The sequence below is a fragment of the Parasteatoda tepidariorum genome, chromosome 2 (assembly GCF_982258835.1).
Source record: "Parasteatoda tepidariorum strain Cologne lab strain chromosome 2, Ptep-v5.0, whole genome shotgun sequence".
In the NCBI taxonomy this organism is placed as follows: domain Eukaryota; kingdom Metazoa; phylum Arthropoda; class Arachnida; order Araneae; family Theridiidae; genus Parasteatoda; species Parasteatoda tepidariorum.
The window spans coordinates 37,540,412-37,565,845 of NC_141756.1; the positions used below are offsets into that span (position 1 = coordinate 37,540,412).

General features: G+C 29.6%; 1 protein-coding gene across 1 annotated transcript in view; it reads left to right on the forward strand.

Moving 5' to 3' along the window:
* The first annotated feature begins 6,413 nt into the window (after positions 1-6,413).
* LOC107436946 (potassium voltage-gated channel protein Shaw) overlaps positions 6,414-25,434 on the forward strand; it is a 166,380-nt gene continuing 147,359 nt past the window's right edge. Inside the window, exon 1 of the mRNA XM_016048785.5 lies at positions 6,414-7,862. The gene's annotated coding sequence lies outside the window, so the exon portion shown is untranslated. The remainder of the gene's footprint in view (positions 7,863-25,434) is intronic.

A 25,434-nucleotide genomic window follows, 5' to 3' on the forward strand; every position in this document is an offset into this window, starting at 1 on the left:
CCTAATGTTTCCAATTTTAAATTTCAGCGTTCGAAGACACAGTACTTATAAATCATTTTATTTTTATTGTATAACCGTCGTTGAACAGCCGACCCAATTTCATGGGTTTACGACTACTTACGTTCAACTCCGTAGCCTTGTAATTTTGAACCAATCCAGAAGACAAGGAAACTCCTGGATCAGTACCCCCAGAGGTATTGATTTGTTGTGGGAACATGGAGGACTTTGAGACTCGACAGATTTAACGTGCATCAGTCACCATTTACTACACGGTCTTCGGCCGGCGATGATCGAACCCACGACCTCTTGGATATGGGCCCAGCGCCCTACCGACCAGGCTATCCCGGCCCTTTATAAATCATTTATCCTATCTAGAGTAAAATATTGCCGAGATAGACTGGTTGGTAGGGCGCTGGGCCCATGTCCGAGAGTTCGTGGATTCGAACCCCGCCGGCCAAAGACTAAGACGTGTAGTAAAGTAACTGATGTACGTTAAATCTGTCGAGTCTTAAAAGTCCTCCATGTTCCCATAACAAATCAATACCTTTGGGTGTACTGGATTGGAGATCGATCGTTCTCTGATTCAGGTCAAAATTATGATCTGTGGATAAATGAATGGATGTATGAATGGGTCCGCCCTATAAACGGGTGCGACGTATGGTGTGGCAGAAGTCGAATTCTTGGCCATAGATGGCGCCACTGGAAAACAAGAACGTACGCATCCCTCTGCCTAAACAGGTATACGTCAACAACATTGTAAAATATTCAGATAGTCCCCCTTTCCCACGCGTATAAATTATTAAGTAAACTACGAAAACTTAAAAGCATTAGCAAGAATAAAATATCGCAAGAATAAATATTATACGAAGTTCATTGTAGAGCTGGATTAAATGGAAGGGAGGAAGCGCGTTGCCTGACTCGGGGCCTTATGTGCCAGTTCGGCACGACGAGGATAAGTAAGAAATTATTACATAACCTTCGAAAATAATTATCGTAATTTAAAAAAATACCAGCTCGTGTTTAATAAGAGCAGTTTGCTTTTAATATTTCACTTCTCTGCTCTTGTTAAAGGTTAGCGTGTTTTAGTTGTTCTCCATTGGCAAAGGAAATGAAATTTCATTAGTTTTGTGAAAATATGCACATACATACGTATAAGTGTTTTTATGTGTATGTAGTCACAAAACTAATGAAATACTTCGGAGTTAGAATATAGATAAGTGAAAAAACTTAAAGCTAAATAATGTAAATAAAGCACAAACATTGCACGCAAAATATCTATACTCGCAAAATATCCATGCCTCAAAATATCTATATCAAATCAAAAGTATTCGCCAACTTACGAAAGTCTTCGCCAAATGCGAATATTAACAATTTTTTATAATTAATTTATTTCCCATGGAAAACTATTTTAATGTAGTTTGTTTCATGTTCATATTATTTGGGCCCAATTCTAATTGGTTACGTGGCGCATCTATTGAAAATTACTGTAATGGAATAAAAAATACTAATTTGCTTAGAAAAAAATCATATTTACATAATTTTGAGAATCGATATAAATAGAAGTTTTTCTTTCCAGAGGGAAAAATCGTTCACGAGTACTTTCACCAAAGCACAATTTTATTCGGCAAATTTTGAGCGTTTACTCCTATCAATTCGTTAGATATGTCCTGTCAACAATAAGCTCATTTGAAGTTATTGTAAAACATATGGGGCTAACGTGCTTTTGAAGTTTTTCTCCTCTATAGGGGCAGTTCATGCGTAAGTACTTTTTTATTTATTTATTTATTTTTTTTGAAAATTTTGGATTCCTCTCCCCCCCCCCTTTATTTCCAGGAGAAATAAGTACCACCTCCCATGTTGATATAAAACAATTGCAGCCCCTCTCCAATTGATATTTGCTTTGACTTTCATTTTTACAATAACAATCTAGTTTAAGGATCAAATTTTTTAAAAAATATATGCAATTTTTCATTAAACAAAGTTTACGTTTAAATTCGTGTAATAAAACTGTGCAGAATATTCTTTAAGAATCTTTTATGTTCAAAACTGTTGACCTCGGAAACTCTTTGAAAAAAATTCTCCAGTTTCTTTTCTCCCCTAATTTAATATTTATACCGCAGTTAAAATTTTTCAATGTGCAAGTTTTCCGTAAAATTTTGAATTTTTCGTTTTAAGAAAATGTAACGATCTAAGAATTGTAATAAGTAGTGAAATTCCTAGTACAAATGTAGTAGTATTTATCAGTATAAGTACCAGTAGAGCAAGTCGCAGCGACATCAATCACGAGAATGGAGAGTTAGTCTAAATAATTGTAACTCAAGCTGTTCACTGTACTGTTAGAGGGCCTAAGGCTGAAGAAATTTCAGAAAAGGGTCTTAAGGTTCAAGAATATGAATTAAAAAGAGATAACTTCTATGATACTGGAAATTTTGGTTTTGGAATTCAAGAGCGCAATGACTTGGGTATTAAATATTGGTATCCATACTATGGACTTGATTTTTATGTAGTTTTAGGATGACCTAGATTCAATGTTGCATACAGGAGGAGGAATAAGGGAACTGTAGGCTCAGAACATCGTCTATCTAAAGAAAAGCAATGAAATAGTCTCAGCAAAAGTATGATTGTGTCATTTTTCCCAGCAAGAGTGGTAAATGTATCGATGTATGGTTGTGTCCTTTAATAAAATAAAAGTAATCCTAAAAAAAAAAGAAAAAATATTAAAAAAAGTCGTTCGGTTGCCTAGCAACCAGCCAGAGTTACAATTATTTAGACTAACTCTCCATTCAGTGTTGCGACATCAATCACGAGAATGAAGAGTTAGTCTAAATAATTGTAACTCTGGCTGGTTGCTAAGCAACCAAACGACTTTTTCTTATTTTTTTCTTGTTTTCAATGTTTTTCAACTCGTCTGTGTGTGTCAGTGGAAATAAGAGAAAATGGTTTTCATACGATTGCTGTAAAGCTAACGCAAGTCATTAGAAATAATAGAAAAACATAAGTGATAGAACTATCAGACTAAATATAAAAACAATAAAAAATTATACCTAATTCAATTCTTAGATGATCTAGGATTATTATTAAGAGATAAAACTTCCAGATTAGTTTTTTGCCAGAGGTTTTTCATTTAGTTTTTATCACCCATTCTTAATGTATATGAATAAAATGTTTAGATTCCAATTAAGTAAAATAATCCATAAGCAAAACGTTTGGTTATTACACATTAAAATATTAATTCAGAATGTTAGATTTATTTCGAAATTATAAACAAAGTATATAACACTCTTATTCAATAATAAACAATTGGCTAATTAGTTTTTAATGTTCTCAAGTAAAAAAAAATTCTTAATTACGTTACAAATAAAAGTATAATTAATGACAAATATATACCACTAAACATACTCTTAAAAATGTGACAAAGTAAGCATTGTTTCAAAACTTTGTCATAAACACGTAGATGATTAATGACGATTCTATTTAAATACTTGCTGAGTAAGTGACATAAAGTGATCATTAATCATACATCAATAACGAGTAATTTACTTTATGATTATTCATTTGAACAATTACAGCAAAGGTTGATCCTAGCGCTATTGATAAGTTTAATTCACAAGTATGAGCAATAATCAATCATTTTCGAATAAACGATGATGCAGGATTAAACGCTATTTCAATTTAAACCTTATCAAAAGTAAAGATTTCACTTTAAAATTATTAACTTATGGTTTTCTAAAAACGTGTCCTTTATCAAGTGCACAATTTTATAGTTCAGCATTATTTTTCGGACAATGTAGGGGAATGCGAACTGGCCTTGCATCAGAAAGGTTCTGAGTTCGAATCCGGACAAGACATGGATGTTCTTTCATTCTCTGTGCTATTAGTCATTACTATGGGAACAACGTTGGTTCACCTAAAAGGGTACGCCTGAAAGAGTAGTCAACAAATCTGCCCTAATACGCCTGAATTGACTAAATGTCAACCCAGGTGGGCATTGGAAAAAAAATTCTTATTCAATTAAACATAATAAGTGCAAAAAAATATTACTTACAACGACTCAAAATAAATATTTACATTAAAATTGTCTATTTTGTTTAACAAAAATATTTGATTTCCTTTGATATCAACAAGTTCATAAAGTTCAGTAGTATGGTTTAAAGACTAACATTATCTGAAAACTTCCAAGGTTGTTTTTAAATTTTAAGATGAGTTTTGATAAATGATTTTTAGTGCTAAGTGCATAGACCTGAAATTTTGCTTTTTCTAACATTTCATGCAACTTTTTTCATTTTCCTTCGAAAATTTTAAAATAAATTCAATATAAATTAAATTTTAAAGATACATTGCAGTTTTAAGCTTTTATATATTTCTCGCTTTTTATTTTTCTGGTAAGTGAAGTTAAATATTAATTTATTAGGTTTCATTCAAATGGATTTTCCAGACGGAATTTTTTCATTTGTTTTGTGTTTTTATTGGCATTTACTACCTTTGTGAGAGTCTTCTTTTCAAGCCCACAGACACCACAGCAGTTTTTATATTTATTTATTTCAATTTTATTAAATTTTCATTCCTTTTTCTTTCAGTTATGGAAGTAGGACAACATAGTAGAAGCCTATAAAAAAGTATTTTTTAACAAGTTTTGCAATGATTGACAGTAGCTTAACACATTTTTTTCTCTTATTGCATAGATTTTGGTCTTCCTTTATATCATGTTGCAAACATAAAAATGTAAAAGCTTAGCATTTATATAGTACAATAATTATAACTTATTTCTTAAATTATCCATAACCAGCTACACTCAGCAGTTAAAAAAAAATCATCCAAATTTGATTCCGTTTGGAATTTTTTAAACTACATGAAAGCAGTTTTTTCGTTTCAAGTAGAATTTTTAAAATATAAATTCTGCTCACAAAATGGCGGAGTTTTAAAAAAAAAATTCCCAAAACTGACAAAAAAAGCAAGCAGCATTTTGTGGATTACTCACAACGAGATAACACAACTAAACAAAACTCTACGTGCAACAAAAGCTATATTTATTGAGAATATTTTGCCAAAGTTTGATGCAAATTAGTTGTAAATTGTACTATATAGAGATACAGCAAGTAGCAGAAATTTTGAGTCAATTTCGTTTAAAATTTTGTAAATAATAATTCATATAAATCTATAAATTTTTGCACCTATAATATATCAATACCATGTCCATAAGATACTTTATTTCCATCGTTTTAGTAGTCTTCGGTGCTAATTTAGCCTTTTTTCTCTTTAGTCTACTCTCAAGTAACACCTCATATGTTTTTGCAGTAGCAGCCGAAATTCTGATGTGATCTTTATTTTGCGCATATTCTTTGACTGCTTACCCTACATTGACTTCAAATTACTCCATAACTGTCAATAACCTTTTGCAGCCTGAATTAAAAAATACTGATAAATAAGCAGCAGTTCCAAATGTTTATATAAAAGCACCTTGAACACTTTTTCTTTCATAATTTAAACAAATTATTTCAAGAAAATAGTTAAAAATAAGAGTGCTAAAAGAGTTTGATAGGAGTGTGCCAACTCGTTAATCAATAGAGCGCACAAGTTCACGTGATCATACTGTCACAGCGCGTCCTTAGTCTCGCTCGACACATTATGATGTAACGTTTGCATTTTTTTTTAAAAATCCATTCAATATTTTGTTGTAATAATCTTAAAAGAATAAACTATCAAAAAATGTAATATTGTTTTTTTTCTTCACTTTCTTGAAACATTTTTGTGCTGTTTTTTCTATGAAGGAATAGCGCTTCATTTATTAAGAATGAAAATAAATATATATATATATATATATATATATATATATATATATATATATATATATATATATATATATATATATATATATATATATATATATATATATATATATATATATATATATATATATTGTACTCTTGTGTAAAGAGTGAAAGCTCAATTTTGTAACTTCAATAATTTGCAACTTTTTGTAACATATTACTTTGAGTATATCTTGTTAAATTAGAATATTATTTTAAATATGCCACGAATATATATTAAGCTAAATTTAGTGAGGATATATCGACGCATATTGTAGTATATTGTGTTATTTAATAACATAATTCAGGATTAAAACTCGGACCAACAGCTCTTCTCAAAGAAGTAAGCATAAATACTTAAAGACTCTCTGACTGATTAACTCTCAATTATTTGCTCACTTTCTTTTTAGCAAGGGATTGCGCAATTTACCATTGGAACAAAAAGAAAATTTGGAATTAAAATTTTCCCAGCGCGAAAGAAAACGAAGAGGAAATTCGGCTCCCTCAAAACTTACACCCGCACCCTGGAGGGTATTGTTTCCAGGACAACAACTCCCCCACCCTATTCGAATGCTCGTGACGTCAAGGATTTTCTACGGCGTTCCTGAGAACGCCTACTGGGAAAACGAAGTAAGCGATCCCGAGGTTTTCAGGAATGATACGGCCTGGAATCAAAGTCCTGGACACTTATGTCCGGGAGCAGAATCCGGCATACTGAGAAAGAAAAAAAGGATAAGCGGTGCGCATGCGCATTCTGTACGAGTTCTGAGCTGCCGTTATGTGCGGCCCTGGTTAGACGATCCACTAGATGATGTGTCGTTGGCGAGAGCAGTGAGCTAGCTACCTTGTGAATGTCCAGAAGTGGGCAGTGCAAACCGGTGAGCAAACCGAAAAAAAAAATCATATCAGTTGGAATTTATATTTCAATTGTTTTTAAACCAAAAATTGCATCACTCCGAATTCTCCAATTTCATTCAAAAGATAATAGAAAATAGCAATAAAGTTATGTTATGTTGAATTAAAAAAGGTATTTAGTCATTGAAGTCTATCATAAATATTTTTGTTTCTGTGTGTTTTGATTTTATTAATTTTGTTCCTTGCTTTAAATATAAATATATAAAAAGACTTGATAGACTTAAAAGAAAATGGTTATTTTATTTATAAATGACTACTATTAAATACTATTTTCTCAAAATAATTTTAAAATTTTTATTACGTCACAGTTAAAAAAAATGTGTGAAATTAGTGCATTTTCTTACATTATTCATTTAATTTTTCGAACTAACCATGATAAAGTAAGGTCTAATTCCATAATTGTGGGCAGATAATAAGCACGTTTTTATGAATTTCTTTAATTAAAACTTGTTTTGATTCACAACGTAGTTTTTCTCATTGTAGTTTAAAATATAGCAAATCTGGCGAACAAAACACAGTAGACTAGGGCATCTTGTAGTGTCAATGTTAAAGAAGTTCTATGCTATGAAATTTTCTATGCATAAATATTGATCTGATTTGGAGCGATCTGTTATCTATTGGCAGTAACTTCTCATTAAATTATCGAAGAGATATTAATGTACATTATATATGACCCTGAATATAGCACTATATCGAAATATATTAGATTTTACCTTCGTAATAAGCATTAGAGAATGATAAATAAGAATTTGGATAACAAAATGCTGTTAGTATGGATAGTCGGTCTTGACATATAACTAAGGAACTTTAAAAACAATTATTCTTATCAATATTTCAGTAAAAAATATTTTAATTAAATTCAAATTTCTTATTGTCAGTAGTGTTGCCTACAAAAGACTCATAGACTAAATAATTTTATATTTTTGTGAAAAAATATTTCAAAATCATCGGAAATGTCAAAAATAAAATAAATTTGTGCCAGTGCCTGGATAAAAAGATAAACATTTACTACAAACACGATTTTGTAAATGCAATAACTGCTTTATGAATAGCTTTTGGATAAAGAAAATATATGTACTTTTGAGATGGATGCTCTGAAAACATCTATACCTATAGGAGAAATATCATCTGACCTATAAAGTAAGTAGTTTATTATTTCTATGTATTGAGATTCTTCTTAACTTAAGTTGTTCTGTTTAAACATCGGCAATATTATTAATTTTTAAAATCACATGCAATGTTTAAAAACTTGGTGGCTTTTGCAAATTTTTTCTGAAACTAGAATACTTGTGTTTTTTTATTAGCTTTAAACTTATTTGCCTCAGGATTAACACCTGAAAGTAAATTAAATTTCTTTTCTTACACAAAAGGAAAATCTCTAGTAAAATTACCGTACATTATTATGACATTATTGGAAAAGAAACTCATAATATTGTAATAAGAGCCGAAATATAGAGTGTGTAAACGATTCATTTGATAATTTTTCAGTGTATAAGGTAGCGGTTTTCCGGAAATTCTGGCTTCAAAATTATAGTTCCTATTACTACACATTTAGTAAAAAATTCAAAACTGAAAAGTACATTTAACTGAACAAATGATTTTCATGTCTTGCTCTAAGGTATTATGATAAAGTTACCAAATTTTACCACATTTACGAAATTTTTTCACAGATTATAGAACTATATTTTTCTGCACATTTTATAAGTACTTGATTAAAAATTTGTGATGTTCCCATATCGCAAGAAACATGGCCAATGTATAACAGCTTTGACCATACCTTTTTTCTCAGTGTATAATTTTTTTTAATCTTCTTAAAATTCTCATCTCTAAGATACAAATTTATGTATAAAAGTATAAAAGTTGTTTTGTCTGTTTGGATGCCTTTTTATATTTTGCCAACGCAAATTATTTCAAACAATGTAATTAATAATTGCTGTTTGTGTGCTGTGCTATTGTGCTTTGTGTTGTTTAAAAGATATGGAATAGAATATGGGAAGATTGTTAGATGATTGCATAAATAATATAGAAATATGGTAGGTACACCAACCCTCGGTGCAAGCATGCCCGCGGATCAATAGATGAGGTCTTATCTAATAAATAAAGTTGGCTTGTGCGCAATACTGTTTACATATTTCACATTGCCACACTCATTTCGTTTGTATGATGCTGTTAAACTTTTACCTCCATAAGAACCTTCCTTTCAACTGGCTGTTACGGGAACGCTTTAATTTATAAGTATTCGTGAATTTCTTCAAAAATCTGCGTTTATTGTAATAAATAGCTCAAAAATGTTTTTAGAACAGTATTAGTACTTAATGTGCATATAAAAAAATATTTTTAGAAGATTCTTAGTTCTTTTGTAAAACAAAAATGAATTTTGATGAAATGTAAGAAAATCAAGTTCTTATGCTTTTTATCAAGCCAGTAAATCCATAAGTTACAATTCATGTATTGATTTTGAATATTCAAAAACATGCGCATGCGCATTGTCATTCCAAAAAATTAGAGAACTAAAACTATTTTCTAAATAGTTATTTTCCATTTTTCCACTTAAAAGTTTATAGAAAATCAAAATATATACTACGAACAGTTTATGAAATAAATTAAAAACTAAGGCAATAAATAATTCAAATCTTAATTTATTTCTAAATCTTATAACGATTCAAATGATCAAAAAGTTGAGTTTTGTTTAACTCAAGTGCAATGTTAATTTTAATTTAGTTAGAAATTTTTAATATTCTAAAAAATGAATATTTGAAATTCAATAGTGAATGTTAAATATATAAAAAATGAAAAGAGCATGTTTAAATGCATAATTTCTAGTGATGTTTAAAAAAATAACAATCTTTGGTTTAGGGGAGGATGCTTAAATATAGGTTTATATTTATGCTTTGAAATGCTTCTTTTTATTCTTTAATTCATAAAAAAATTGGAAAGAATTCAATATATTATCTAACTAGTCAGTTTGTTTAAGTAATAGTAAAAAGCTCTCTCCAACATTTATTCACTTGTTCTTATAATTCATAATAAACGACATTATTTTTTATTATTGCAATCATCGCCTAATATACCAAAAGCTAAATTTTTTAAAAAATAAGTAGATTCTTTTAAATTTTTCGACCTGATATATTACTTAGAGAGTAAATTTAATTAATTCCCAAATTATTTGTGAAACAATAATTAAAGATTTAAGTTTAAACATCTTTTGATGAAAAAAATAGCTTTATATTTTTGATGCTTACAAGCTTTAATTATTTTTTTTAAATTATTCAAACAATTGCTTGCTTTCAAAATTTTTAAGTTTTATAGTTGTTTTCATTCTTAGATATTAGAATTGGAAAATAATTCAAAAAAAATTCCAAATCATAAAATTATATTTCCTTTTATTTTTATTTTATTTTGTTTTTAATTCATGCATCGAAATTAAAAATTAAGTTCTTAAAAGGATATAAATTGAAGAAATGGGATACGAGATAAATTGAAAATACATACTCCAAGTCTTATGGAACCATCTTTTATTTAGTTTTGTATCAGATATCGTTTCATAGTTGAATAAATTAAAAAATAAAACATTGATGAGGGCGAAGAAAGCATTTATAGCTTTAGTTTCATTTGAAGCAACTTTAAAACATTTCAATGAACTCGGGTTATATCTCGTTTTCATAGCACGTTTTTATTCATATACAAAATTAAAAAATGTCTCCATTCTGAATTTTAAAAAATTATCCAGCGTATAAAAAAATAAAATTTATCCTAGAAAAAATAAAAGCACATAATGTTTGAAACAACATTGAAATAACGTTGAAATAACATTGAAGTAACTCTGATTTTTTTTTTAATTTGCCAAATTTCCTATTACTATTACCGTTTTATTGCAACCATTAATAGAAACCTTTGATTAGAAGATAAGATCTAATATAAATTGCCTCAAAATGTTTTTAAAGTAACAAGATTAGTAAATTATATAAAGTTTTATAATAATTTAACATATTTTTATGAGAAATATTAATGTAGACAACATAACATTAATTAACAAGATTCTTAATTGATTAAACAAGAGCTATCTAATACTATGCAGTAGTTTTAAATCAAAGTTAGCAGTTTTAAATCAAGTCAAATGTATATTTTTAACAACTTTACACTACACTTTTTAACAGTAAAAAATATTTTTTTTTTTGTAAATGTATTAATAGAATTATTAAGAAATAACCTCATATAGTTATTAAGCAATTAATATTAATAAATGAAACATACTGGATTATGCTGTTCTTAAACAAATTTTTTATCATAATTGATGGTTATAGTTAGAAATAATGTAAAACATCAAATAATCAGAATCTCTTTTTCACTCTTAAAGTTTTAGTTAAAATTAATTTAGGATTTGTTTGAAATTCTTTTTAAGAAAAAGGTATTTTTACATCAGCTATTTAATTGGTTAAATGGTAATAACTGGTTTCTTACAAAAAATTTTATTTTCTAGTTTTATTTCTGAAAGTTTTTAATTTCGATATTCGATATTTCGATAAGTGCCGGCTAGACGGTCAAGCAGTTAACGTGCCTGACTGCGGCTGCGGGTTCGAATCCCGCTCAGGGCATGGATGTTTCTCTGTGTGTGTTATTCTTTATTGTGTGATGTGTGAATGTGGCCCACCCTATAAACGGGTATCTGTGGCAGTGTGGCGTGGGTAATATTGCTCGCCTCCGTGACTTTGGTTCACAGGAGCCCACCGGGTGACGTTAAATGAGTAATACTTCTGGCATCTTCCTAGGCGAAGGACGTAAAAGTTCAGCGCCGGCCATTAGGGAAAAAACCATATTTCGATAAACCATTTTTTCACGGTTTTTAATTTCGCTAATGTCGTTCGTAGAGAGTTTCAAAAAAATTTCCACTACTGTGATTGCTTTTTTGCACATTCTTCTGGCAACTTCCAAAAAAAGTATTCTTATGTTCATTTTAATGTGAATCATAATATCTTTTAGTTTTTGTCAAAGATGAATATTTAGTGATTAGAGTGAACATGCATTTCGGACAATCATTTTAAACATATATTACTTATTAGTAAACTCAACTTGGAAACTGATTAAAGTTCATTAAAATATATCTAATTAGCTATGATTTTAGTCAAAATTGAAATTCGATAAATACTAACAAGAGCTCAAAAAAAAGAAAATTAACAATTGCTAATTTCATTTTTTTTATTTAATTTCACCATTACACTCTATAATTCTTTTAACAAAGCTTCCCGATTCATTTGGGAAAAAGTATTTAATTATTCAGATGGATCAATGAAATTAAATACACAGGTTAAATTTACAAAAATGAAAACTCAAAATCTAATTAATTTATTAATCCATCCTATTTATGTATTTAGAACTTTTTGAATCTCTTTAAGTCTTTACTGTAAGAAATTCCGAATAAAATTATGTTACGATCACTCAGGATGCCGGTACTTTTTACAAGAAACTTTTTACCAGAACCTGAACAAAAAATTTGTTATAATACAGTAATAATTAATGCAAAATCATTGAATCACTTGAATCTTGAAAAATTACGGTATAATATTTTATGATAAAAATGTATTTTACGGAGAATGCACCCAATGTGCTGATACTTTATACAGTGAATTGATCCGAAACTTTTTATAGTTTAGATAAAGAAATGTTGCATGCATATAAAATTCTTAAGCTTTTATTGACTTAAAAAACTGTTTTTTTTAGAATTTTACAGACGTTGTCACAAAAGCTCTTTAAGCTTCGATACATATCAAATATGCAATGAGTTTAGAATCAGGAAAACTAGTTAAAGAATTTTAAAATCCTTTGATGTCTGTAGAATCTTTTGATATAAAAGAAAAAGTACAAAAATTAAAAAGACGCATTCTTATAATAAGACAGGGAAACAAAAAAGAAATGTTTCAAAACGTGAGCTTTTCTTCACAAAATAATTTCATTACTTTAACTGAGAGAAGATATTATTTTTTTTTTCTTTTCAGTAAAAGTTCATGCTCTAACTATTCAAAAACAAGTAAGTTGAGTATAAACTGACGAACTTATATAATGTAAAAATTTAGGAATATTTTTATTTAAAAAATATGCTCAGAAACCTTTATTCAAGCTCCTTTTTTTTTGGATAGGATTAATTATTGCTTGAGCAGATAAAATTAAGCATCAAACACAATTTAAACTTCTCTTTGTATTAAACTATAGTTATGCAATAGCTTCTTTTTCATCTGCACTGCGCATTTTTAAAAACTCTTTTTTATAATATTTGCACTTATATGCAATCGTGTCATTCAAACTTTATTTGAAACCAAAATTTTAATATTTTAATTTATTTGTTAAAAAAAATAAGGAAATGGAATTTTTTATTTACGTGTAGTTATAAAAAGTTTGATATAGCTGATACCTTCATAAATATTTATTATTTTTCTATGAAACATATTTTATAAGATATATTGCTTGCGTATAGTTGGCCCATAAGAATTCTAGCACCTACAATTAAGAAATTCTAATTTAGAGTCCATTATTTTCTCTCTTATCAATACATATAAGCGAATAAATACTTATTTTACTTTTTAGTATATTACTTATTTTTCAGTTCAAATACCGTTTATTTTATATGTTTTGCTTTTAAAGAAATATGTTTTAAAAGCCTAACTATAAATAAAATAATTACGCAGCTTAAAGTTTTTTAAAAAATAATAATTCGGTGATATCATACAGCATCCACATTGATTATTGAACTTCCCTGACATGAACAAAAACAATTAAATATTTAAGAGTATTAAAAACACTCATTTTTGATTGAATAGAACTGATTGCAAGTTAGCAAATAGCACTGACATCGCATTTTAAATATTTAAAAAACAGAATCAACTTCAGATTAATTTTAGAATAGCCAATGATAAACCAATGAGCAAAATTTAATTTCCTAAATTTCTCGAACTACGTGACATTTTTGAACGAATTTCAGGAACAAAAAATTTATCCTATATTTTAGAATACTAGCACACACACTGTAAACAATTCTGGATCAAATTACAGTAAAAAGTACAGGGACTAAGGGTGCCGGTGCTTCTTACCATTCCATCTTAAAATTACATTCCATTATTGAAATCTATTTTTTTGGAACATGAAAGGGAACAAATAATCTGGCATACCATAATTTTTGCAGTAATAATTATCAAATCATTGAATCACTCTCATTAAATAAAAAATCGCGGTATAATATTTAACGGTAAAAATGAATTTAAGATAAAATAGATTTTACGGATGATACACCTAAAATGCTTGCCCTTTATACCGTAATTTTTTACAGCGTATTTGTTGATATATTATGAAATCATGGCGGTTTAATTTTAGAAAAAAATCTTTATTGTCTGAGAAATCTCGGTTTCTCAAAAGACTCCTGGCTAGATATCGCTACATGGTGAATTGATAAAGTTGAGAAGACAATCTATAACTGCATTAATTTGACAGAGGATATATGTTTTTTCATAGCCAAGACCAATAATGTGAATCTGCTACAGATACGACAGCAACCTCCTTTACGTGATAGATGTGATGCATTGCATCATTTATCATTTCCTTTTTGGTTCCACGTAAGCATCGATGTCATTGGCTGTTTTCGACAGATATGATATTTTTTTATCATACTAGGCCTTAAAATAAATTCCATGAACTGTTACAAAAATACCTTTATGGAAAACTTTTTATCTATAATGATTGAGTTTATATTGGGTATGCAACTAAGTTCCAGTCGTTATTTTATTTTTATATTTTAACGTTACATATTTTAGGCGTAATTTTTAAGATCAATTGAAAGATATTCTAGCAGTATCTGTGCTGTTTTTTTATTGTTCATGTTGATCTCTAGTTCAGAAAAGTGAGCACTTTTCACACCTTATTTCTTTTTACTTTCAAACAAAGTTCTAAGACAGAGTTTGTGATCCTATGGCACATGCGTGTACGGAGGTATGGTGGTACGGTGGCACATGTGTGTACGGTGGTATGGAGTAGGTATTTTAGTGGCAAGAGAGACGTATATATTAAATTACTTTTATTCACATGCACTACTGAAAACAATATTTCAAAAATGTAAAACAAATCTCCTATATTAAAGTCTATCGAAAATGGTTGCAAAAAAAATAACGGTGTAGTATTACATAGACTTTTCCAGGATGTAAGTGTGACCTCCTCTGAGGAAGTTCATGCTGAAGGAGAGACTTTTTCTTGGGAAGTACGAGAGTGAGATTAGTTGTAATGAGGAAACACAAACTAAATTGCAAATTATCAAACTTTGTGCAATGTTGTAAGCAGTTTTCATCAATGGATTCTATATAATGGACTGTAACAAATCTTCCAGTTTCAGATTTTATTTTGTAACCGTCTTTGAATAGTTTAACCAATTTTGAGTTTACGAATGCAAATGTTCAACTCCGTAGCCTTGCGATTTTGAACCCAATCTAGAAAGTATAGTACTCCTGGATCAAGTATTGAGAGAAATTTGCCTTCGTGGGGGACTATTTGACAGAACCAACAGGCATTTGCGTTACACGGAGAGGAAAACCACAGAAAACTCCCACGGTTAACATGGCGGCAAAAGAACTCTAGCCCATGATCCGCCGACCACTAAAGATATTTCACGTCAGGACTGTGATTGGTGCAAGCCTGATGCGTAATTCGTATCTACCAGCCATCACTGAGATTCGAACCAAGTCATCTCAATGGGAGGTGAGCGCTATATCATCCGAGCCATCAAGGCTCCATATTTAAGGTTTAAAAAAATCTGGTACGCATGTTTTCCAGGAAAACAAAAAAAATCAATATAAATTATACAACGGCCTCCTGTTTAAAATTAGGAAACCAGTCACCACATCTAGCTGTTGTCATCAATCATCACATCTAAAACCTGCATCTAGATGTTGAACAACCGACACAATTTTTTGGTTTTACGACTGTTAATGTTCAACTCCTCCATAGCCCTGTAATTTTGAACCCAATCCAGAATGGGTGTACTCCTGGATCAAGTATTGGAAGAAATTAGCCTCCATGGAGGACTTTTTGCTAGAACTAACCCGCGTTTGCGTTACATGGAGAAGAAAATCACGAATACCTCCCATGGTTAGCTTAACAACAAAGGCGACTCTAACCCGTGATCCGTCTACCACTGAGGATATTTTACGTCATTGCTGTGGTCGATGCGAAACATGCAGATTTCGTATCGACCAGCCATCCCTAGAATTTGAACTCGGTCCACCTCATTGGAAAGAAAATGCTCTATTCCCTAAGCCATCACGGTTACCTATTTAAGGTTTTAAAAAAATCTAGTACACATGTTTTTAAAGACAACAAAAAAACCAGTATGAATTATACAGCTGAAAAATTTCAACGACAGGTGTCGTACTAGATGGAAGTACATGCAAAACCTTTTTCATATAATACTGATGTGCATGATTATAATTATAAATTTTAAGAAGTAAGCGTTTATAGACACGTTTTAATAAAGATATTATTTTTAGTTATTATTTTTACGAGAAAATCTAAAAGCAATTATAATATATTTTGAATTAAATTAATGTATCTCTAGTTTCAAACTATAAAAAATTAAAATAAAATAATATTTAAAAATCATATTACTGTAAACAGTGGCTGGATCAGGATACCTTACATTTCCTAAATATGAAACAGAAATATTTTTTAAATACTTATTCAATTTCCATGATAAATAAATTGATATCTACAAATATAGAATAATGTAAATATATAGCTTAAAGACGAAGCATTGGCTTAAAGATTAGTTTTAAAAAAAGAAGTATAATAAGTGACACATGGACACCTGAAAATAATTAACTATAATTTAAATATCCCTCGAATCTAAAAAATCTCCCCTATTCAATACATTCTAAAACCACAAAAGCTACCCGTAACATTTGTGCTGCGTCTTAGGTGCAACAGAGTGCAATAGCTAATATAGTGTAATAGAGGTGCAATAACTGAAAGAACGATTTACGCTGGGTATGACAAGTTAAAATGAGAAACTTTAACTTCAAATTTGTCCATTTCTAGTCTTCAAGTTAAGTTCGATAAAGAAATATTAGACCAAATTTTGCAGGAAAAAATCATGACAGTAAACAGCAAAGGAACTGGTTCTGAAAATATAAATGTTCCATACTTTAAACCTGTAAAAAGGCAAAAGTAAACAGAGAGAACTTGGTGGCCAATCCAATAATAACCTACAGTCATATTATTAGACGCACTGTAAGATTTTATGAGGAATTATAATTATCAAGTGATACTGTACATCTATATTGTTTTTAAAAAGATGAAATCGGTCTACATTTGTTTACGCTCTTTTACCTGGTTAATATTTCAATGCAATGCGTTAAAAACAAATAAAAAGTATATGAAAAATCTCCTGAATGCATGCATGTTTAAATATAAAAGTATTGCGCATAAACGCGTGCAAATCTACAGTGCGTATAATAATTTAATCTAATTATAATAATATACTAATATAATGCGTGATAAAATAAATATTCTATATTTATATAATATATCGTCCAATTTATCCTATCGTCAAATTTATACTATATATCATCTAATTAAACCAATTGATACACTTACGTATATAAGTGCAAACCGGTTTCGGTCACCATAAAAACAATAAAGCTGTATAGTATCACCTGATAATAAAGATTTTACATAGAATCTTACAGTGCTTCAAATAATTTGGCCAGAGACTGTAACCGTAAAAAAAAGGATTTTAAATTTTGAAAAATTCTATAATTAAATATTAATATCAATATCTATTAATAATTAATATCTATTGAACCGGTCTGAGACACCGTAAATTATGTCTTACATGTAACTTCGTATTTTTAATAAATTATAATTAAGATTGTTTCTGGAATATTCATTTTAACAATTTACCATAGTTCCTTGGATTTTCTGGAAGGAAGTCATCAACAAAAATATAAGTGAAGTATTTGGTTCTAAATATCATTTCGATAAATTTTCAAAATTCTGCATGAGAAACAAAGAAATATCTCCCGAAAATCTGAATGTATGTAAATGTCTCCAATGGTTTTATAAGAACCGATGTGCATGTTTTTCAACGTAGTTTTTATCGTCATAAATATGTTTTTGTAAATTTTTAAAATATATTATGAAAGACTTCCCCGGATTAGATAGAAAAAAATCGATTTTCATTTCAGTATGTTTTGGCATGGAATATTAACCACTCCTCCTCTATTTTGAGTAATGTTTTATTTTTTAAAAATCAATAAAAATTACTTTACGTTTTTATCAAAATATTTAATAAAGTTCTTTTTTTCGTGGCTACGTTTTCCTCTCTAACCCATAATCCCTGCAGAAAGATAAAAATCAATAATTTACCACCATCCAAACATTTACTACAGTTTCAGTTATATGATGTCTTTCTGCTACATTAATTTAAAATAGCCTTTTATTTAAAATTCGAAATCAGTAAAAACAAAGCTAATTAGGAAATTTTGATGACTCTGTCAACATAAGGGACAGTTTTCCTTCATACTGACAATAATTTTAGAAACCTTTCTTATCATGTCACCTTTTTTCACCTACTCAACGAAACCTGTATGACAACGAAGCGAACAAAACAAGTACAGTGCACACACAAAAAAAAGGAAAAAAACGGAACACTTGAATAACTTTTTATCTAATGATCAGATCTTCAAGTTCTATGACTCAATCTCAACGGTTCGAGTCGCGATGGCTCAGGGGATAGAGCGCTCGCTTTCCAATGAGGTGAACCGGGTTCGAATCCCAGCGATGGCTGGTCGATACGATCTCCGCATCCAGCTTGCACCAACCACAATGCTGACGTGAAATATCCTCAGTGGTCCAACACAAAGATATTAGAATCAATCACGATGATCATTTTAAAACCCTGCCCATTCTTCTTATAACTCTTTATTCAATCGATATTATGTGTAGCTTTCAATGTGCTTTCAGTATAAAAAAATAAAGTAAAATTAGTCAGAGTAAAGTGCATGTAGCAATACTAGAGCACCATTTCGTTCGAAACATTCCACACGCTTATAAGACATCACATGATTCCCTTTTAAAACATCTTAACTCATTGACGCAGAATTTTTATTAAACCTATTTTTTATACCTTTTTCATTATTTTGCATTAAATTTGGTCACAATAAGTGAAAAATATTATATTTGGTTCTAGTAATTTAATCGAGAATGATGGTTATGAAATACAGTATGAGACACCTTCTGCGTTTAAGGTAAAACCTTCAAACAATATTTTTTCGAATTTACGCTTATTTGTAAATAGAAAGAGTTATTCAACATTTAAATTTCTCTAATTTTGACAAAATCAATTATCGATAAATCTTAGAATAGGAATGAAAAAATATATTCGAATTGTATTTTTTGAATTTCGTATTTTAGTTATAATAATGCAATATATCCCGATTAATTATAATCCCAATAATCTAACAGATTTTTTTTGTAATTATTAAACTGTTTCTTATAATTAAGAAAATACCAACATATGTTTTTGCTCGAAATTAGAGCACCTGGAAAATATATACAAAAGGGACCTCGGTGTCCCATCTGCATTAAAGGGTTAAAACTATTTTTAAATGCTTCTAATTTCAAACACATTCCTTAGTATACACAACTACGTTATAAATGTTACTTGAGATTTCTCAGTGGGAATCTTTGCAGAATAATGATATTGTTCATCCATCTGCAAAAATTCCCACAATCATTTTCTTTTAGTAGGTTGATAATGCCTGACTTTTGTGCAATTTTCCTTTACTTCACATTATTGTGCCTTTTTATATGTATCCTAATGAAATTATAATTAAGTTCTCTCCTATTTGTCAATCTATGACTGATATTTCACCTATTTCCATGACTGAGTTAATTCAGCGTCAATATTAGATTTGCATCATATCTAATACATCGCTTAAATAATAGAGCCTTCATTGGTGATATCCTTTCAAAAATTGAAAGCGTTCGTAAATAATTAATTTAAGACTTCGGCAGTCTTCTATAAGTCAAATAACGTCCATTAATAAGAATTCGAAAATACACTCTCATTTTAACGTTCAAGAGATTAAGATCGATAGCAATTTTTAAAATGGCTTTTCCTTCTTTCCAAATTGCTCAAACTTTTTAAAAAATTATTGAGGTAGAAACCGAACAACTCTTTTTCTTAAACTTTCAAAATGGTTGTCTCCACTTTATTTAGTTTAAATTGCTCGACAAATGACAAATTTGACATCTTACTATTAGAAGAATGAAGCAGGAACAAATGTATATATATATATATATATATATATATATATATATATATATATATATATATATATATATATATATATATATATATATATATATATATATATATATATATATATATATATATAAATTAAGGAACAGATATAGTCTCTTCATCAGCTCACACGATTATATCCGCGAAAAGGAGTGCTTTCACAGATCAATACAATAGTGTGCGGAGCACTCGAAAAATTGAAACAAAAATAGACCACATTAAGTTAAAAATATATACGAAAGAAAGCATATCAAGTAAAAAACACAGAAAATAAAATATAAAGAAATTACAGAACAAAACACAAAACGAAATCTATAAAGTGAGTAGCAAATTCAAATGATTTTACACATACTGGAATCTTTCAAGAATGATTCGAAATATTTTCGTAATAAAATTGACAGATTACAAAATACGAAAACAGAAGAGCAAACAGATGTTAGAAGCATAAATAGAGGGATCTTTTAGGGCGCGTTCTTACTGCAACAAACTTCACTAAACGCTGTTTCAGTTTAAAACTGCTCATTATTTTTTTCATTTTGTAGTTATACTGCAGTTAATTACGAAATGAACGAAAGTGCATGTAAATACCTATTCTAAAGACAGAGTAATTTATTTAAAAATCATTATTTTTTAATTTATAAATAATTTACTTTTTATCTTCCTTTGTAAGATCCATTATAAGCTAAGTTCAGCTGCATAACACATTTAAAAAATTTATATATAAAACTTCATTTGACATAATAACTGGTGCGTAATAAAATCAAAAATTATTACTTCATACAATTTATTACATAAGTATGGGCCAAAAACCAGAAATAAGTGTCGAAACAAGTGCAATTATTATTGCACTTCATGGAGAAGGCTATTAATGTAGACAAAATACCTTTAAAACCAATATTTCTCAGAACACTGTTGTCAGAACTTTGCAAAGAAGGAAAGAAACTGGTCAAAATAAGATCTGCCAACGATCAGGGAGACCTAGAATAAAGTCCAAACTTAAGAATAAGTTTATCTGCATTTAAAGTCAGCGACAACAAGCTAAAACAGCACCAGAAATCCGTGAGGAATTGAATGCTACAGGCAGAAAACTGTATCAGTAACTACTATACACAACGTCGACTTCATGACTGTGATTTAAAGGATTATTTAGCTGCTAGAAAACCTCTTTTGAAAAACCAAAACAGAATTAAACAACTGAAATGAGCTAAAAATCAGATTAACTGGAATTCGAACAGTAGTCAAACGTTTTGTGTACTGGCGAGTCAAAATTTGAGTCGTTTGGAAGCAAACGAAGGCATTGTGTTCATCGTTTCGTTGGAGAACGCATGACACATCAATGTTTACTTCTAACTGTGAAGTATGGTGGAGGTTCAGTTATGATTTGGTGATGGTTTGTCGATGACAAAGTTGGAGATCTTGCAAGAATAGAGAGAATTGTGGATAAAAAAAATATCACAGAATTTTGCAGCGTTACGCTTTTTCATGTGGACAGAGAATCTTTGGTCAAGGATTTATTTTTCAGCAATATAACGAGAAGAAACATTCTTCGATGTTGTGTAGAAACAATATTGCATAAAAAGAAAAGATAAAAAGTAGTTAAATATATCGATTGGCCCCCTCAATCACCGGATATTAATCCTATTGAGCTATTGTGGGATTAACTCGATAGAAATGTTAGAAAAATGCGATGTACCTATCAAAACAAACTTTGAGAATCTTTTCTTAATTGCTGGAACCAGATCTCAGACTAGAACACTGCAAAAACTAGTAGAAAGAATGCCAAAAATATGCGCTGTTGTAATTAAGGCTGAAAGAGGATATTTCGAAGAATATAAGATTGGACGAAATTCATAGGTTATACATAGAATTATAGTTCTTAACACATAAGTGCACCTCTAATTATCAAAATAAAATTAATTTACGGAGATCTTCTGTTTAAAAACCTTGTTATTTGTTCATTTTTAAAAATTCAAGAGTGAGTCTAAACTTTTGACAGGTACTGTATATATATATATATATATATATATATATATATATATATGTATATATATATATATAAATATATATATATATATATATATATATATATATATATATATATATATATATATATATATATATATATATATATATATATATATATATATATATATATATATATATATATATATATATATATATATATATATATATATATATATATAAATATATATGTTACCGGCAAAGTATGAAACGCCGGCATTGTATAGAATGCCTAGGCATTCTATACAATGCCGGATGCTGTTTAGGCAAAGTATGAAATAAACGTGCTGATGAGGTTATTCTGTAAATGATGTGCATGTTAGTGTGAATGACCGAATTCTGTGGTTGTTGATTTTCACCGGTGAATGTTGACAATCACCTAGTCGCTTTGGTGAATGTCCGAAATATTTGTTACATCCGATTTGATATTAATTTATTCGTGAATATAATTACATTTATTCGATATTTTAATACTTACTGACGATAGATTGGAAGAAACATCAGTGTTTGGAGCATCGGGCAAATGTATACCGGGCAATGGCACTTGATCTTAAAAAAACATCAGTGTAGGGTATACCGGGCAATGGCACTTGACCTTAAAAAAACATCAGTGTAGGGTATACCGGGCAAATGTATACTGGGCTGGCACTTGACCTTAAAAAAAACATCAGTGTAAGGTATACCGGGCAAATGTATACCGGGCAATGGCGCTTAACTTGACCTGGTATGTATTTCGGACATTTACCAAAGTCCAGTCATACTAGTTCTAGTCAAGTGCCATTGCCCGGCATACAGTTTCCCGGTATACCTTACACTGATGTTTTTTTAAGGTCAAGTGTCACTGCCCGGCTTACATTTGTCCGGTATACCCTACACTGATGTTCTAATCTATCGTCAGTAAGTATTAAAATATCGAATAAATGTAAAACTACCGATTTCGGTCATTCACAGTAACATGCATTTCTCAAAAATAAAAATGTTATTCTGAAAAAATATTGAGAGTGCCATTGAAAAACATTTTTTCAAAATGTGGAAAGAAAATTAAAAAGTTATGCAAAACAAACTTTAAGCCTTTCTTATTAAGGGAAATACAATTTTCATACAAAAAATATGAAATTAACCTACTTGCTGCAACATGATAGGCTTGAATGACATTTTGAATTACATTTCATTAAATTTTTCCACGTAAAAGTCAAAAGTCACGAGCCAAGCGTTAAAAGTCACGCGTTAAAAGTCACGAGCCTTTCCAAGTAATATTTTAAACGAATCGAAGATGTATTTATACTTTGCCGGTTTCTCATTTGGCAATCTATGGAATGCCTAGGAAATGTGTGAAATATAAATCATGTCATACTTTGCCGGCTAATTTTAGGCATTCTATACAATGCCTAGTCATTCTATACAATGCCGGATTTCATACTTTGCCGGTAACATATATATTATTAAGCCAAAGGGCTTAATCATAACAACACTGCGCGCGCATAAGATTATTTCTTTCCCATGCGCACTATTGAGTGAACATAGAAGATCGAGCAAAGAGAATTGTTAAAAATAAAAAAATAGTGCGTGGAGTCCCTCCGCGCGGAAGACGTTAAACTTCGTAATCTGCAACGTTAATTGTAGAAGAATCAGCAGTCGTTGAAGGATCATAGTTCTATTCGACGACTCTTTTTCCTGCTCCGCTCGCTTCCGTGCTCTGTAATCACGGTAATATTGTGCATTTTTCCTTTGGACCTCTTGAACCAGTGGAAGTGCTTGTGGTTGCCTCATCGCGTAGCCATGGAAAATGTATTTGTATTAATAATGGATGTGAATGCGTCATAATGTAATTTCAGAAGAGAAAACCTAACAATCAATTGGTATTCACGAGAGACGTACCTTGACATAATCTTAAATCCGTCGCATTGTCCGTGAGATTGTTTTCACTCATTTTTTACAATTGTTATCCACTAAATTTGAAAATAAAAAATACTACCCTATTAAATTATATGTGTATCAAAGCAAACTAAAAAAATATTTACAGAAAAACAATACTTTTATGATTTTTATTATTTTTATGCTAGTGAGAACCAAAACAATATGGAAATGAATGAGGGAAAACTGGATCCTACCACGTGATTTCCCAGCAAATAAAAATGTAGCGTTAAACGCTTAACGCAACCTTGTTGGAAGTCGCATAAGAAGTATAACTTCAAAAATCTATATTAAATACATATCTAAAATATTAAATATGTGACTAAAATATTAAACATAAATCTAAAATATTAAACATTTATTACTTTTTCAATTTCAAATTTAATCTCGTTGCAACAATTTAAAAGTACATATCATAGCAAATAAAAATCTCAGATCATCATTAAATTCTACATCAGAAATAATCTCTTAGGAGTCACGTGATATACAGAAGTTTTCGTGTCTTAAATCAAAAACCCTTTTTTTAACCTTTTTTTTAAATAATTTACTTTAAGATGAGAGCGGAATGGCGAAAGATGAGAAAGCATATCATCTTTTTTGACAGTTTAATAAGCTTTATTGATTTGTAAAAGGTCAAAGTAAATAAAATTGGTTTTAAGTTTATTATGTTGCAAAATCAATTTATTTCATAAAATAAATGGTTTTCTAAGAAAAGAAATAAGGAACAACGTACAGAAATAAATTCTGCCGCGATTTTATTAAATTCAGTTACCATTTTCAGAAAATGCATGGTTTGGGGAAAATTAGATTACGCCAAGCTTGACTTATGCCTATATTTACTCTTCTAATTTGTTAACCTTTTTCTTACAAGGTTTAGTTCAAACAGTTGCATTTCCCAGATTGTATAATAAAAATGGGAAATTTAACAATTTTAATCGAATTTGTGAACACAAACTCTTTTTGTTAAATGAGAATTTCTACTGCCAACTTAGTTTAAACATTCTTAAGTAATATTAAAAATGACTGATTCAGAAATAAAACGAGACCATGTATTTTAAGATAATTTTGCTAAAGATGTTTTGTGTAAAAGTGAACACCTTTTCTAAGATGTGAAAATTAGAGATTAGCTAAAATTTGAATTTTTTCATCTTTTCTTATATGGTTTAACTGAAACAATTGTATTTCCTCTACTACGTAATAAAAGTAAGAAATTTACAGTAATAAAGTTTATGATCACACTCTTAGAAAAAAACATTTTACTGACAGATTTATTGAAACAATTTTAAATGATATCAACAATGACTGTTTTGAAAATAAAACCACGAGAGCAAGTTTTTAAAATAATTTTGTTTAAGGTAATTAATATCGATTCCACCAATTTATTTAAAATGTTAATTTAACAAGCTAGCTAAGATGTAAATTTAATAACATTTTGCTCGT